The sequence below is a fragment of the Anomaloglossus baeobatrachus genome, chromosome 5 (genome assembly GCF_048569485.1).
Source record: "Anomaloglossus baeobatrachus isolate aAnoBae1 chromosome 5, aAnoBae1.hap1, whole genome shotgun sequence".
Taxonomy (NCBI): Eukaryota; Metazoa; Chordata; class Amphibia; order Anura; family Aromobatidae; genus Anomaloglossus; species Anomaloglossus baeobatrachus.
This window is the reverse complement of record NC_134357.1, coordinates 593,937,471-593,956,209: the sequence shown is the minus strand read 5'-3', so window position 1 is coordinate 593,956,209 and position 18,739 is coordinate 593,937,471.

The window sequence follows — 18,739 nt, the reverse complement described above, 5'->3', positions numbered from 1 at the left end:
ACTGTATCTATCACATCATTATACACGGGATACACTGTATCTACCACATCATTATACTCTGGATACACTGTATCTTCCACATCATTATACGCTGGATACACTGTATCTACCACATCATTATACACTGGATACACTGTATCTTCCACATCATTATACACTGGATACACTGTATCTTCCACATCATTATACTCTGGATACACTGTATCTACCACATCATTGTACACTGGATACACTGTATCTACCACATCATTATACACTGGATACACTGTATCTACCACATCATTATACTCTGGATACACTGTATCTACCACATCATTATACACTGGATACACTGTATCTATCACATCATTATACACTGGATACACTGTATCTACCACATCATTATACACTGGATACACTGTATCTACCACATCATTATACACTGGAAACAATGTATCTACCACATCATTGTACTCTGGATACACTGTATCTACCACATCATTATACACTGGATACACTGTATCTATCACATCATTATACACGGGATACACTGTATCTACCACATCATTATACTCTGGATACACTGTATCTTCCACATCATTATACGCTGGATACACTGTATCTACCACATCATTATACACTGGATACACTGTATCTTCCACATCATTATACACTGGATACACTGTATCTTCCACATCATTATACTCTGGATACACTGTATCTACCACATCATTGTACACTGGATACACTGTATCTACCACATCATTATACACTGGATACACTGTATCTACCACATCATTATACTCTGGATACACTGTATCTACCACATCATTATACTCTGGATACACTGTATCTACCACATCATTATACACTGGATACACTGTATCTACCACATCATTATACACTGGATACACTGTATCTACCACATCATTATACTCTGGATACACTGTATCTACCACATCATTATACTCTGGATACACTGTATCTACCACATCATTATACACTGGATATACTGTATCTACCACATCATTATACTCTGGATACACTGTATCTATCACATCATTATACACTGGATACACTGTATCTATCACATCATTATACACTGGATACACTGTATCTTCCACATCATTATACACTGGATACACTGTATCTACCACATCATTATACACTGGATACACTGTATCTACCACATCATTATACACTGGATACACTGTATCTACCACATCATTATACACTGGATACACTGTATCTACCACATCATTATACACTGGATACACTGTATCTACTACATCATTATACACTGGATACACTGTATCTACCAGATCATTATACTCTGGATACACTGTATCTACCACATCATTATACACTGGATACACTGTATCTACCACATCATTGTACTCTGGATACACTGTATCTACCACATCATTATACACTGGATATACTGTATCTACCACATCATTATACTCTGGATACACTGTATCTATCACATCATTATACACTGGATACACTGTATCTATCACATCATTATACACTGGATACACTGTATCTTCCACATCATTATACACTGGATACACTGTATCTACCACATCATTATACACTGGATACACTGTATCTACCACATCATTATACACTGGATACACTGTATCTACCACATCATTATACACTGGATACACTGTATCTACCACATCATTATACACTGGATACACTGTATCTACCACATCATTATACACTGGATACACTGTATCTACTACATCATTATACACTGGATACACTGTATCTACCAGATCATTATACACTGGATACACTGTATCTACCACATCATTATACACTGGATACACTGTATCTACCACATCATTATACACTGGATACACTGTATCTACCACATCATTATACACTGGATACACTGTATCTACCACATCATTATACACTGGATACACTGTATCTACCACATCATTATACTCTGGATACACTGTATCTACCACATCATTATACACTGGATACACTGTATCTACCACATCATTATACTCTGGATACACTGTATCTACCACATCATTATACACTGGATACACTGTATCTACCACATCATTATACTCTGGATACACTGTATCTACCACATCATTATACACTGGATACACTGTATCTACCACATCATTATACACTGGATACACTGTATCTACCACATCATTATACACTGGATACACTGTATCTACCACATCATTATACTCTGGATACACTGTATCTACCACATCATTATACGCTGGATACACTGTATCTACCACATCATTGTACTCTGGATACACTGTATCTACCACATCATTATACTCTGGATACACTGTATCTATCACATCATTATTTACTGGATACACTGTATCTACCACATCATTATACTCTGGATACACTGTATCTATCACATCATTATACACTGGATACACTGTATCTACCACATCATTATACACTGGATACACTGTATCTACCAGATCATTATACACTGGATACACTGTATCTACCACATCATTATACACTGGATACACTGTATCTACCAGATCATTATACACTGGATACACTGTATCAACCAGATCATTATACTCTGGATACACTGTATCTACCACATCATTATACACTGGATACACTGTATCTACCACATCATTATACACTGGAAACAATGTATCTACCACATCATTGTACTCTGGATACACTGTATCTTCCACATCATTATACGCTGGATACACTGTATCTACCACATCATTATACACTGGATACACTGTATCTTCCACATCATTATACACTGGATACACTGTATCTTCCACATCATTATACTCTGGATACACTGTATCTACCACATCATTGTACACTGGATACACTGTATCTACCACATCATTATACACTGGATACACTGTATCTACCACATCATTATACACTGGATACACTGTATCTACCACATCATTATACACTGGATACACTGTATCTACCACATCATTATACTCTGGATACACTGTATCTACCACATCATTATACACTGGATACACTGTATCTACCACATCATTATGCACTGGATACACTGTATCTACCACATCATTATACACTGGATACACTGTATCTACCAGATCATTATACACTGGATACACTGTATCAACCAGATCATTATACTCTGGATACACTGTATCTACCACATCATTATACACTGGATACACTGTATCTACCACATCATTATACACTGGAAACAATGTATCTACCACATCATTGTACTCTGGATACACTGTATCTTCCACATCATTATACGCTGGATACACTGTATCTACCACATCATTATACACTGGATACACTGTATCTTCCACATCATTATACACTGGATACACTGTATCTTCCACATCATTATACTCTGGATACACTGTATCTACCACATCATTGTACACTGGATACACTGTATCTACCACATCATTATACACTGGATACACTGTATCTACCACATCATTATACACTGGATACACTGTATCTACCACATCATTATACACTGGATACACTGTATCTACCACATCATTATACTCTGGATACACTGTATCTACCACATCATTATACACTGGATACACTGTATCTACCACATCATTATGCACTGGATACACTGTATCTACCACATCATTATACTCTGGATACACTGTATCTACCACATCATTATACTCTGGATACACTGTATCTACCACATCATTATACACTGGATACACTGTATCTACCACATCATTATACACTGGATACACTGTATCTACCACATCATTATACTCTGGATACACTGTATCTACCACATCATTATACTCTGGATACACTGTATCTACCACATCATTATACACTGGATATACTGTATCTACCACATCATTATACTCTGGATACACTGTATCTATCACATCATTATACACTGGATACACTGTATCTATCACATCATTATACACTGGATACACTGTATCTTCCACATCATTATACACTGGATACACTGTATCTACCACATCATTATACACTGGATACACTGTATCTACCACATCATTATACACTGGATACACTGTATCTACCACATCATTATACACTGGATACACTGTATCTACCACATCATTATACACTGGATACACTGTATCTACTACATCATTATACACTGGATACACTGTATCTACCAGATCATTATACTCTGGATACACTGTATCTACCACATCATTATACACTGGATACACTGTATCTACCACATCATTGTACTCTGGATACACTGTATCTACCACATCATTATACACTGGATATACTGTATCTACCACATCATTATACTCTGGATACACTGTATCTATCACATCATTATACACTGGATACACTGTATCTATCACATCATTATACACTGGATACACTGTATCTTCCACATCATTATACACTGGATACACTGTATCTACCACATCATTATACACTGGATACACTGTATCTACCACATCATTATACACTGGATACACTGTATCTACCACATCATTATACACTGGATACACTGTATCTACCACATCATTATACACTGGATACACTGTATCTACTACATCATTATACACTGGATACACTGTATCTACCAGATCATTATACTCTGGATACACTGTATCTACCACATCATTATACACTGGATACACTGTATCTACCACATCATTGTACTCTGGATACACTGTATCAACCAGATCATTATACTCTGGATACACTGTATCTACCACATCATTATACACTGGATACACTGTATCTACCACATCATTATACACTGGATACACTGTATCTACCACATCATTATACACTGGATACACTGTATCTACCACATCATTATACACTGGATACACTGTATCTACCACATCATTATACTCTGGATACACTGTATCTACCACATCATTATACACTGGATACACTGTATCTACCACATCATTATACACTGGATACACTGTATCTACCACATCATTATACACTGGATACACTGTATCTACCACATCATTATACTCTGGATACACTGTATCTACCACATCATTATACGCTGGATACACTGTATCTACCACATCATTGTACTCTGGATACACTGTATCTACCACATCATTATACTCTGGATACACTGTATCTATCACATCATTATTTACTGGATACACTGTATCTACCACATCATTATACTCTGGATACACTGTATCTATCACATCATTATACACTGGATACACTGTATCTACCACATCATTATACACTGGATACACTGTATCTACCAGATCATTATACACTGGATACACTGTATCTACCACATCATTATACACTGGATACACTGTATCTACCAGATCATTATACACTGGATACACTGTATCTACCACATCATTATACACTGGATACACTGTATCTACCACATCATTATACACTGGATACACTGTATCTACCACATCATTATACACTGGATACACTGTATCTACCACATCATTATACACTGGATAAACTGTATCTACCACATCATTATACACTGGATACACTGTATCTACCACATCATTATACTCTGGATACACTGTATCTACCACATCATTGTACTCTGGATACACTGTATCTACCACATCATTATATTCTAGATACACTGTATCTACCACATCATTGTACTCTGGATACACTGTATCAACCAGATCATTATACTCTGGATACACTGTATCTACCACATCATTATACACTGGATACACTGTATCTACCACATCATTATACACTGGATACACTGTATCTACCACATCATTATACACTGGATACACTGTATCTACCACATCATTATACACTGGATACACTGTATCTACCACATCATTATACTCTGGATACACTGTATCTACCACATCATTATACACTGGATACACTGTATCTACCACATCATTATACACTGGATACACTGTATCTACCACATCATTATACACTGGATACACTGTATCTACCACATCATTATACTCTGGATACACTGTATCTACCACATCATTATACGCTGGATACACTGTATCTACCACATCATTGTACTCTGGATACACTGTATCTACCACATCATTATACTCTGGATACACTGTATCTATCACATCATTATTTACTGGATACACTGTATCTACCACATCATTATACTCTGGATACACTGTATCTATCACATCATTATACACTGGATACACTGTATCTACCACATCATTATACACTGGATACACTGTATCTACCAGATCATTATACACTGGATACACTGTATCTACCACATCATTATACACTGGATACACTGTATCTACCAGATCATTATACACTGGATACACTGTATCTACCACATCATTATACACTGGATACACTGTATCTACCACATCATTATACACTGGATACACTGTATCTACCACATCATTATACACTGGATACACTGTATCTACCACATCATTATACACTGGATAAACTGTATCTACCACATCATTATACACTGGATACACTGTATCTACCACATCATTATACTCTGGATACACTGTATCTACCACATCATTGTACTCTGGATACACTGTATCTACCACATCATTATATTCTAGATACACTGTATCTACCACATCATTATACACTGGATAAACTGTATCTTCCACATCATTATACACTGGATACACTGTATCTACCACATCATTATACACTGGATACACTGTATCTACCACATCATTATACACTGGATACACTGTATCTACCACATCATTATACACTGGATACACTGTATCTACCAGATCATTATACTCTGGATACACTGTATCTACCACATCATTATACACTGGATACACTGTATCTACCACATCATTATACACTGGATACACTGTATCTACCACATCATTGTACTCTGGATACACTGTATCTACCAGATCATTATACTCTGGATACACTGTATCTACCACATCATTATACCCTGGATACACTGTATCTACCACATCATTATACACTGGATACACTGTATCTACCACATCATTATACACTGGATACACTGTATCTACCACATCATTATACACTGGATACACTGTATCTACTACATCATTATACACTGGATACACTGTATCTACCAGATCATTATACTCTGGATACACTGTATCTACCACATCATTATACACTGGATTCACTGTATCTACCACATCATTGTACTCTGGATACACTGTATCTACCACATCATTATACACTGGATACACTGTATCTACCACATCATTATACTCTGGATACACTGTATCCATCACATCATTATACACTGGATACACTGTATCTACCACATCATTATACACTGGATACACTGTATCTACCACATCATTATACACTGGATACACTGTACCTACCACATCATTATACTCTGGATACACTGTATCTATCACATCATTATACACTGGATACACTGTATCTACCACATCATTATACACTGGATACACTGTATCTACCAGATCATTATACACTGGATACACTGTATCTACCACATCATTATACACTGGATACACTGTATCTTCCACATCATTATACACTGGATACACTGTATCTACCAGATCATTATACACTGGATACACTGTATCTACCACATCATTATACACCGGATACACTGTATCTACCACATCATTATACACTGGATACACTGTATCTACCACATCATTATACACTGGATACACTGTATCTACCACATCATTATACACTGGATAAACTGTATCTACCACATCATTATACACTGGATACACTGTATCTACCACATCATTATACTCTGGATACACTGTATCTACCACATCATTGTACTCTGGATACACTGTATCTACCACATCATTATACTCTAGATACACTGTATCTACCACATCATTATACACTGGATACACTGTATCTTCCACATCATTATACACTGGATACACTGTATCTACCACATCATTATACACTGGATACACTGTATCTACCACATCATTATACGCTGGATACACTGTATCTACCACATCATTGTACTCTCGATACACTGTATCTACCACATCATTATACACTGGATACACTGTATCTACCACATCATTATACACTGGATACACTGTATCTTCCACATCATTATACACTGGATACACTGTATCTACCACATCATTATACTCTGGATACACTGTATCTACCACATCATTATACACTGGATACACTGTATCTACCACATCATTATACACTGGATATACTGTATCTATCACATCATTATACACTGGATACACTGTATCTACCACATCATTATACTCTGGATACACTGTATCTACCACATCATTATACACTGGATACACTGTATCTTCCACATCATTATACACTGGATACACTGTATCTACCAGATCATTATACACTGGATACACTGTATCTACCACATCATTGTACTCTGGATACACTGTATCTACCAGATCATTATACTCTGGATACACTGTATCTACCACATCATTATACCCTGGATACACTGTATCTACCACATCATTATACACTGGATACACTGTATCTACCACATCATTATACACTGGATACACTGTATCTACCACATCATTATACACTGGATACACTGTATCTACTACATCATTATACACTGGATACACTGTATCTACCAGATCATTATACTCTGGATACACTGTATCTACCACATCATTATACACTGGATTCACTGTATCTACCACATCATTGTACTCTGGATACACTGTATCTACCACATCATTATACACTGGATACACTGTATCTACCACATCATTATACTCTGGATACACTGTATCCATCACATCATTATACACTGGATACACTGTATCTACCACATCATTATACACTGGATACACTGTATCTACCACATCATTATACACTGGATACACTGTACCTACCACATCATTATACTCTGGATACACTGTATCTACCAGATCATTATACACTGGATACACTGTATCTACCACATCATTATACACTGGATACACTGTATCTTCCACATCATTATACACTGGATACACTGTATCTACCAGATCATTATACACTGGATACACTGTATCTACCACATCATTATACACTGGATACACTGTATCTACCACATCATTATACACTGGATACACTGTATCTACCACATCATTATACACTGGATACACTGTATCTACCACATCATTATACACTGGATAAACTGTATCTACCACATCATTATACACTGGATACACTGTATCTACCACATCATTATACTCTGGATACACTGTATCTACCACATCATTGTACTCTGGATACACTGTATCTACCACATCATTATACTCTAGATACACTGTATCTACCACATCATTATACACTGGATACACTGTATCTTCCACATCATTATACACTGGATACACTGTATCTACCACATCATTATACACTGGATACACTGTATCTACCACATCATTATACGCTGGATACACTGTATCTACCACATCATTGTACTCTCGATACACTGTATCTACCACATCATTATACACTGGATACACTGTATCTACCACATCATTATACACTGGATACACTGTATCTTCCACATCATTATACACTGGATACACTGTATCTTCCACATCATTATACACTGGATACACTGTATCTACCAGATCATTATACACTGGATACACTGTATCTACCAGATCATTATACACTGGATACACTGTATCTACCACATCATTATACACTGGATACACTGTATCTACCACATCATTATACACTGGATACACTGTATCTACCACATCATTATACTCTGGATACACTGTATCTACCACATCATTATACACTGGATACACTGTATCTTCCACATCATTATACACTGGATACACTGTATCTACCAGATCATTATACACTGGATACACTGTATCTACCAGATCATTATACACTGGATACACTGTATCTACCACATCATTATACACTGGATACACTGTATCTACCACATCATTATACACTGGATACACTGTATCTACCACATCATTATACACTGGATACACTGTATCTTCCACATCATTATACACTGGATACACTGTATCTACCAGATCATTATACACTGGATACACTGTATCTACCACATCATTATACACTGGATACACTGTATCTACCACATCATTATACACTGGATACACTGTATCTACCACATCATTATACTCTGGATACACTGTATCTATCACATCATTATACACTGGATACACTGTATCTATCACATCATTATACACTGGATACACTGTATCTTCCACATCATTATACACTGGATACACTGTATCTACCACATCATTATACACTGGATACACTGTATCTACCACATCATTATACACTGGATACACTGTATCTACCACATCATTATACACTGGATACACTGTATCTACCACATCATTATACACTGGATACACTGTATCTACTACATCATTATACACTGGATACACTGTATCTACCAGATCATTATACTCTGGATACACTGTATCTACCACATCATTATACACTGGATACACTGTATCTACCACATCATTGTACTCTGGATACACTGTATCTACCACATCATTATACACTGGATATACTGTATCTACCACATCATTATACTCTGGATACACTGTATCTATCACATCATTATACACTGGATACACTGTATCTATCACATCATTATACACTGGATACACTGTATCTTCCACATCATTATACACTGGATACACTGTATCTACCACATCATTATACACTGGATACACTGTATCTACCACATCATTATACACTGGATACACTGTATCTACCACATCATTATACACTGGATACACTGTATCTACCACATCATTATACACTGGATACACTGTATCTACTACATCATTATACACTGGATACACTGTATCTACCAGATCATTATACTCTGGATACACTGTATCTACCACATCATTATACACTGGATACACTGTATCTACCACATCATTGTACTCTGGATACACTGTATCAACCAGATCATTATACTCTGGATACACTGTATCTACCACATCATTATACACTGGATACACTGTATCTACCACATCATTATACACTGGATACACTGTATCTACCACATCATTATACACTGGATACACTGTATCTACCACATCATTATACACTGGATACACTGTATCTACCACATCATTATACTCTGGATACACTGTATCTACCACATCATTATACACTGGATACACTGTATCTACCACATCATTATACTCTGGATACACTGTATCTACCACATCATTATACACTGGATACACTGTATCTACCACATCATTATACTCTGGATACACTGTATCTACCACATCATTATACACTGGATACACTGTATCTACCACATCATTATACACTGGATACACTGTATCTACCACATCATTATACACTGGATACACTGTATCTACCACATCATTATACTCTGGATACACTGTATCTACCACATCATTATACGCTGGATACACTGTATCTACCACATCATTGTACTCTGGATACACTGTATCTACCACATCATTATACTCTGGATACACTGTATCTATCACATCATTATTTACTGGATACACTGTATCTACCACATCATTATACTCTGGATACACTGTATCTATCACATCATTATACACTGGATACACTGTATCTACCACATCATTATACACTGGATACACTGTATCTACCAGATCATTATACACTGGATACACTGTATCTACCACATCATTATACACTGGATACACTGTATCTACCAGATCATTATACACTGGATACACTGTATCAACCAGATCATTATACACTGGATACACTGTATCTACCACATCATTATACACTGGATACACTGTATCTACCACATCATTATACACTGGAAACAATGTATCTACCACATCATTGTACTCTGGATACACTGTATCTTCCACATCATTATACGCTGGATACACTGTATCTACCACATCATTATACACTGGATACACTGTATCTTCCACATCATTATACACTGGATACACTGTATCTTCCACATCATTATACTCTGGATACACTGTATCTACCACATCATTGTACACTGGATACACTGTATCTACCACATCATTATACACTGGATACACTGTATCTACCACATCATTATACACTGGATACACTGTATCTACCACATCATTATACACTGGATACACTGTATCTACCACATCATTATACTCTGGATACACTGTATCTACCACATCATTATACACTGGATACACTGTATCTACCACATCATTATGCACTGGATACACTGTATCTACCACATCATTATACACTGGATACACTGTATCTACCAGATCATTATACACTGGATACACTGTATCAACCAGATCATTATACTCTGGATACACTGTATCTACCACATCATTATACACTGGATACACTGTATCTACCACATCATTATACACTGGAAACAATGTATCTACCACATCATTGTACTCTGGATACACTGTATCTTCCACATCATTATACGCTGGATACACTGTATCTACCACATCATTATACACTGGATACACTGTATCTTCCACATCATTATACACTGGATACACTGTATCTTCCACATCATTATACTCTGGATACACTGTATCTACCACATCATTGTACACTGGATACACTGTATCTACCACATCATTATACACTGGATACACTGTATCTTCCACATCATTATACACTGGATACAATGTATCTACCACATCATTATACTCTGGATACACTGTATCTACCACATCATTATACACTGGATACACTGTATCTACCACATCATTATACACTGGATATACTGTATCTATCACATCATTATACACTGGATACACTGTATCTACCACATCATTATACTCTGGATACACTGTATCTACCACATCATTATACACTGGATACACTGTATCTTCCACATCATTATACACTGGATACACTGTATCTACCAGATCATTATACACTGGATACACTGTATCTACCACATCATTATACACTGGATACACTGTATCTACCACATCATTATACACTGGATACACTGTATCTACCACATCATTATACACTGGATACACTGTATCTACCACATCATTATACACTGGATACACTGTATCTTCCACATCATTATACACTGGATACACTGTATCTACCAGATCATTATACACTGGATACACTGTATCTACCACATCATTATACACTGGATACACTGTATCTACCACATCATTATACACTGGATACACTGTATCTACCACATCATTATACTCTGGATACACTGTATCTATCACATCATTATACACTGGATACACTGTATCTATCACATCATTATACACTGGATACACTGTATCTTCCACATCATTATACACTGGATACACTGTATCTACCACATCATTATACACTGGATACACTGTATCTACCACATCATTATACACTGGATACACTGTATCTACCACATCATTATACACTGGATACACTGTATCTACCACATCATTATACACTGGATACACTGTATCTACTACATCATTATACACTGGATACACTGTATCTACCAGATCATTATACTCTGGATACACTGTATCTACCACATCATTATACACTGGATACACTGTATCTACCACATCATTGTACTCTGGATACACTGTATCTACCACATCATTATACACTGGATATACTGTATCTACCACATCATTATACTCTGGATACACTGTATCTATCACATCATTATACACTGGATACACTGTATCTATCACATCATTATACACTGGATACACTGTATCTTCCACATCATTATACACTGGATACACTGTATCTACCACATCATTATACACTGGATACACTGTATCTACCACATCATTATACACTGGATACACTGTATCTACCACATCATTATACACTGGATACACTGTATCTACCACATCATTATACACTGGATACACTGTATCTACTACATCATTATACACTGGATACACTGTATCTACCAGATCATTATACTCTGGATACACTGTATCTACCACATCATTATACACTGGATACACTGTATCTACCACATCATTGTACTCTGGATACACTGTATCAACCAGATCATTATACTCTGGATACACTGTATCTACCACATCATTATACACTGGATACACTGTATCTACCACATCATTATACACTGGATACACTGTATCTACCACATCATTATACACTGGATACACTGTATCTACCACATCATTATACACTGGATACACTGTATCTACCACATCATTATACACTGGATACACTGTATCTACCACATCATTATACTCTGGATACACTGTATCTACCACATCATTATACACTGGATACACTGTATCTACCACATCATTATACTCTGGATACACTGTATCTACCACATCATTATACACTGGATACACTGTATCTACCACATCATTATACTCTGGATACACTGTATCTACCACATCATTATACACTGGATACACTGTATCTACCACATCATTATACACTGGATACACTGTATCTACCACATCATTATACACTGGATACACTGTATCTACCACATCATTATACTCTGGATACACTGTATCTACCACATCATTATACGCTGGATACACTGTATCTACCACATCATTGTACTCTGGATACACTGTATCTACCACATCATTATACTCTGGATACACTGTATCTATCACATCATTATTTACTGGATACACTGTATCTACCACATCATTATACTCTGGATACACTGTATCTATCACATCATTATACACTGGATACACTGTATCTACCACATCATTATACACTGGATACACTGTATCTACCAGATCATTATACACTGGATACACTGTATCTACCACATCATTATACACTGGATACACTGTATCTACCAGATCATTATACACTGGATACACTGTATCAACCAGATCATTATACTCTGGATACACTGTATCTACCACATCATTATACACTGGATACACTGTATCTACCACATCATTATACACTGGAAACAATGTATCTACCACATCATTGTACTCTGGATACACTGTATCTTCCACATCATTATACGCTGGATACACTGTATCTACCACATCATTATACACTGGATACACTGTATCTTCCACATCATTATACACTGGATACACTGTATCTTCCACATCATTATACTCTGGATACACTGTATCTACCACATCATTGTACACTGGATACACTGTATCTACCACATCATTATACACTGGATACACTGTATCTACCACATCATTATACACTGGATACACTGTATCTACCACATCATTATACACTGGATACACTGTATCTACCACATCATTATACTCTGGATACACTGTATCTACCACATCATTATACACTGGATACACTGTATCTACCACATCATTATACACTGGATACACTGTATCTACCACATCATTATACACTGGATACACTGTATCTACCAGATCATTATACACTGGATACACTGTATCAACCAGATCATTATACTCTGGATACACTGTATCTACCACATCATTATACACTGGATACACTGTATCTACCACATCATTATACACTGGAAACAATGTATCTACCACATCATTGTACTCTGGATACACTGTATCTTCCACATCATTATACGCTGGATACACTGTATCTACCACATCATTATACACTGGATACACTGTATCTTCCACATCATTATACACTGGATACACTGTATCTTCCACATCATTATACTCTGGATACACTGTATCTACCACATCATTGTACACTGGATACACTGTATCTACCACATCATTATACACTGGATACACTGTATCTACCACATCATTATACACTGGATACACTGTATCTACCACATCATTATACACTGGATACACTGTATCTACCACATCATTATACTCTGGATACACTGTATCTACCACATCATTATACACTGGATACACTGTATCTACCACATCATTATGCACTGGATACACTGTATCTACCACATCATTATACTCTGGATACACTGTATCTACCACATCATTATACTCTGGATACACTGTATCTACCACATCATTATACACTGGATACACTGTATCTACCACATCATTATACACTGGATACACTGTATCTACCACATCATTATACTCTGGATACACTGTATCTACCACATCATTATACTCTGGATACACTGTATCTACCACATCATTATACACTGGATATACTGTATCTACCACATCATTATACTCTGGATACACTGTATCTATCACATCATTATACACTGGATACACTGTATCTATCACATCATTATACACTGGATACACTGTATCTTCCACATCATTATACACTGGATACACTGTATCTACCACATCATTATACACTGGATACACTGTATCTACCACATCATTATACACTGGATACACTGTATCTACCACATCATTATACACTGGATACACTGTATCTACCACATCATTATACACTGGATACACTGTATCTACTACATCATTATACACTGGATACACTGTATCTACCAGATCATTATACTCTGGATACACTGTATCTACCACATCATTATACACTGGATACACTGTATCTACCACATCATTGTACTCTGGATACACTGTATCTACCACATCATTATACACTGGATATACTGTATCTACCACATCATTATACTCTGGATACACTGTATCTATCACATCATTATACACTGGATACACTGTATCTATCACATCATTATACACTGGATACACTGTATCTTCCACATCATTATACACTGGATACACTGTATCTACCACATCATTATACACTGGATACACTGTATCTACCACATCATTATACACTGGATACACTGTATCTACCACATCATTATACACTGGATACACTGTATCTACCACATCATTATACACTGGATACACTGTATCTACTACATCATTATACACTGGATACACTGTATCTACCAGATCATTATACTCTGGATACACTGTATCTACCACATCATTATACACTGGATACACTGTATCTACCACATCATTGTACTCTGGATACACTGTATCAACCAGATCATTATACTCTGGATACACTGTATCTACCACATCATTATACACTGGATACACTGTATCTACCACATCATTATACACTGGATACACTGTATCTACCACATCATTATACACTGGATACACTGTATCTACCACATCATTATACACTGGATACACTGTATCTACCACATCATTATACTCTGGATACACTGTATCTACCACATCATTATACACTGGATACACTGTATCTACCACATCATTATACTCTGGATACACTGTATCTACCACATCATTATACACTGGATACACTGTATCTACCACATCATTATACTCTGGATACACTGTATCTACCACATCATTATACACTGGATACACTGTATCTACCACATCATTATACACTGGATACACTGTATCTACCACATCATTATACACTGGATACACTGTATCTACCACATCATTATACTCTGGATACACTGTATCTACCACATCATTATACGCTGGATACACTGTATCTACCACATCATTGTACTCTGGATACACTGTATCTACCACATCATTATACTCTGGATACACTGTATCTATCACATCATTATTTACTGGATACACTGTATCTACCACATCATTATACTCTGGATACACTGTATCTATCACATCATTATACACTGGATACACTGTATCTACCACATCATTATACACTGGATACACTGTATCTACCAGATCATTATACACTGGATACACTGTATCTACCACATCATTATACACTGGATACACTGTATCTACCAGATCATTATACACTGGATACACTGTATCTACCACATCATTATACACTGGATACACTGTATCTACCACATCATTATACACTGGATACACTGTATCTACCACATCATTATACACTGGATACACTGTATCTACCACATCATTATACACTGGATAAACTGTATCTACCACATCATTATACACTGGATACACTGTATCTACCACATCATTATACTCTGGATACACTGTATCTACCACATCATTGTACTCTGGATACACTGTATCTACCACATCATTATATTCTAGATACACTGTATCTACCACATCATTATACACTGGATAAACTGTATCTTCCACATCATTATACACTGGATACACTGTATCTACCACATCATTATACACTGGATACACTGTATCTACCACATCATTATACACTGGATACACTGTATCTACCACATCATTATACACTGGATACACTGTATCTACCAGATCATTATACTCTGGATACACTGTATCTACCACATCATTATACACTGGATACACTGTATCTACCACATCATTATACACTGGATACACTGTATCTACCACATCATTGTACTCTGGATACACTGTATCTACCAGATCATTATACTCTGGATACACTGTATCTACCACATCATTATACCCTGGATACACTGTATCTACCACATCATTATACACTGGATACACTGTATCTACCACATCATTATACACTGGATACACTGTATCTACCACATCATTATACACTGGATACACTGTATCTACTACATCATTATACACTGGATACACTGTATCTACCAGATCATTATACTCTGGATACACTGTATCTACCACATCATTATACACTGGATTCACTGTATCTACCACATCATTGTACTCTGGATACACTGTATCTACCACATCATTATACACTGGATACACTGTATCTACCACATCATTATACTCTGGATACACTGTATCCATCACATCATTATACACTGGATACACTGTATCTACCACATCATTATACACTGGATACACTGTATCTACCACATCATTATACACTGGATACACTGTACCTACCACATCATTATACTCTG